The following is a 3,739-nucleotide window of genomic DNA, read 5'->3' on the forward strand; positions in this document are numbered from 1 at the left end:
ATAGACTTTAAAATAAAGACTATCAGAAGAGACAAAGAAGGACACTACATAATGATCAAGGGAGCGATTCAAGAAGAAGATATAACAATTGTAAATATTTATGCACCCAAAACAGGAACACCTCAATACATAAGGCAAAAACTAACAGCCATGAAAGGAGAAATCAACAGTAACACATTCATAGTAGGGGACATTAACATCCCACTTTCAATAATGGACAGATCAACTAAAATGAAAATAAATAAGGAAACACAAGCTTTAAATGATACATTAAACAAGATGGACTTAATTGATATGTATAGGACATTACATCCAAAAACAACAGAATAAACATTTTTCTCAAGTGCTCATGGAACACTCTCCAAAATAGATTGTATCTTGGGTCACAAATCAAGTCTTGGTAAATTTAAGAAAATTGAAATTGTATCAAGTATCTTTTCTGACCACAAAGCAATGAGACCAGATATCAACTACAGGAAAAGATCAGGATTAAGATACACTACTTAATAACGAAGAGATCACTGAAGAAACCACAGAGGAAATCAAAAAATACCTAGAAACAAAGGACAATGAAAACACGACGACCCAAAGCCTATGAGATGCAGAAAAAGCAGTTCTAAGAGGGAAGTTTATAGCAATACAATCCTAACTTAAGAAAGGGGAAACATCTCAAATAAACAACCTAACCTTGCACCTAAAGCAATTAGAGAAAGAAGAACAAAAACCCCAAAGTTAGCAGATGGAAAGAAATCATAAAGATGAGATCAGAAATAAATGAAAAAGAAATGAAGGAAACGATAGCAAAGATCAATAAAATGAAAAGCTGGTTCATTGAGAAGGTAAACAAAATTGATAAACCATTAGCCAAACTCATCAAGAAAAAAAGGGAGAAGACTCAAACCAATAGAATTAGAAATGAAAAAGGAGAAGTAACAACTGACACTGCAGAAATACAAAACATCACGAGAGATTACTACAAGCAACTCTATGCCAATAAAATGGGCAACCTGGAAGAAATGGACAAATTCTTAGAAATGCACAATCTTCCAAGACTGAACCAGGAAGAAATAGAAAATATGAACAGACCAATCACAAGCACTGAAATTGAGACTGTGATTAAAAATCTTCCGACAAACAAAAGCCCAGAACCAGACGGCTTCACAGGCGAATTCTATCAAACTCTTCCAAAATATGGCAGAGGGAGGAACACTCCCAAACTCATTCTACGAGGCCACCATCACCCTGATACCAAAGACAGACAAAGATGTCACAAAGAAAGAAAACTACAAGCCAAAATCACTGATGAACATAGATGCAAAAATCCTCAACAAAATACTAGGAGACAGAATCCAACAACACATTAAAAGGATCATACACCATGATCAAGTGGGGTTTATCCCAGGAATACAAGGATTCTTCAATATACACAAATCAATCAATGTGATATACCATATTAATAAATTGAAGGAGAAAAACCATATGATCATCTCAATAGATGCAGAGAAAGCTTTTGACAAAATTCAACACCCATTTATGATAAAAACCCTGCAGAACATAGGCATAGAGAGAACCTTCCTAAACATAATAAAGGCCATATATGACAAACACACAGCCAACATCGTCCTCAATTGTGAAAAATTGAAACCATTTCCAGTAAGACCAGGAGCAAGAGAAGGTTGCCCACTCTCACCACTATTATTCAACATAGTTTTGGAAGTTTTAGCCACAGCAATCAGAGAAGAAAAAGAAATAAAGGGAATCCAAATCAGAAAAGAAGAAGTAAAGCTGTCACTGTTTGCAGATGACATGATACTATACATAGAGAATCCAAAAGATGCTACCAGAAAACTACTAGAGCTAATCAATGAATTAAGTAAAGTATCAGGATACAAAATTAATGCACAGAAATCTCTGGCATTCCTATACATTAATGATGAAAAATCTGAAACTGAAATTAAGAAAACACTCCCATTTACCATTGCAACAAAAAGAATAAAATATCTAGGAATAAACCTACCTAAGGAGACAAAAGACCTGTATGCAGCAAATTATAAGACACTGATGAAAGAAATTAAAGATGATACAAATAGATGGAGAGATATACCATGTTCTTAGATTGGAAGAATCAACATTGTGAAAATGACTCTACTACCCAAAGCAGTCTACAGATTTAATGCAACCCTATCATACTACCACTGGCGTTTTTCACAGAACTAGAACAAAAAATTTCACAATTTGTATGGAAACACAAAACACCCCGAATTGCCAACGCAATCTTAAGAACAAAAAATGGAGCTGGAGGAATCAGGCTCCCTGACCTCAGACTCTATTACAAAGCTACAGTAATCAAGACAGTATGGTACTGGCACAAAAACAGAAAGATAGATCAATGGAACAGGATAGAAAGCCCAGAGATAAACCCATGCACATATGGTCACCTTACCTTTGATAAAGGAGGCAAGAATATATGGTGGAGAAAAGACAGCTTCTTCAATAAGTGGTGCTCAGAAAACTCAACACGTACATGTAAAAGTATAAGATTACACCACTCCCTAACACCATACACAAAAACAAGCTCAAAATGGTTAAAGACCTAAATGTAAGGCCAGAAACTATCAAACTCTTAGAAGAAAACATAGGCAGAACACTCTATGACATAAATCACAGCAAGATCCTTTTTGACCCGCCTCCTAGAGAAATGGAAATAAAACCAAAAATAAACAAATAGGACCTAATGAAACTTAAAAGCTTTTGCACAGCAAAGGAAACCATAAACAGGACAAAAAGACAACCCTCAGAATGGGAGAAAATATTTGCAAATGAAGCAACTGACAAAGGATTAATCTCCAAAATTTACAAGCAGCTCATGCAGCTCAATAACAAAAAAACAAACCACCCAATTGAATAATGGGCAGAAGACCTAAATAGACATTTCTCCAAAGAAGATATACAGATTGCCAACAAACATATGAAAGAATGCTCAACATCATTAATCATCAGAGAAATGCAAATCAAAATTAAAATGAAATATCATCTCACACCAGTCAGAATGGCCATCATCAAAAAATCTAGAAAAAATAAATGCTAGAGAGTGTATGGAGAAAAGGGAACACTCTTGCACTGCTGGTGGGAATGTAAATTGATACAACCACTATGAAGAACAGTATGGAGGTTCCTTAAAAAACTACAAATAGAACTACCATATGACCCAGCAATCCCACTACTGGGCAAAAGCAGCTACATAGCACAGGGAGATCAGCTCAGTGGGTTTTGACCACCTAGAGGGGTGGGATAGGGAGGGTGGGAGGGAGGGAGACACAAGAGGGAAGAGGTATGGGAAGATATGTACATGTATAACTGATTCACTTTGTTATAAAGCAGAAATTAACACACCATTGTAAAGCAATTATACTTCAATAAAGATGTTTAAAAAAGATAACAATATCCAAAAAAATAAATCTTATTAAAGCAGAAAATTTTTATAACACCCAGTTTTGTAGGGGGTAAGAGGAAATTTGCATCCTCACATAATAATATTTGGCAACATGTATAAGTAGATTTAAGATGTACCTACTTTTGATATGATAATTCCATATCCAAGAATTTCACCTAAGGAAATTATCATGAATATGTTCAATGTTTTAGCTACAGGAATATCTATTTCAATGCTACTATAGCAGTGAACAATGGGGGAAATGTCCAACTACTTAAGATTAAATAGTGGCATATTTATTGAATG

Source organism: Neophocaena asiaeorientalis, unplaced genomic scaffold, assembly GCF_003031525.2.
Source record: "Neophocaena asiaeorientalis asiaeorientalis breed wild unplaced genomic scaffold, Neophocaena_asiaeorientalis_V1.1 scaffold296, whole genome shotgun sequence".
NCBI classification, from domain to species: Eukaryota; Metazoa; Chordata; class Mammalia; order Artiodactyla; family Phocoenidae; genus Neophocaena; species Neophocaena asiaeorientalis.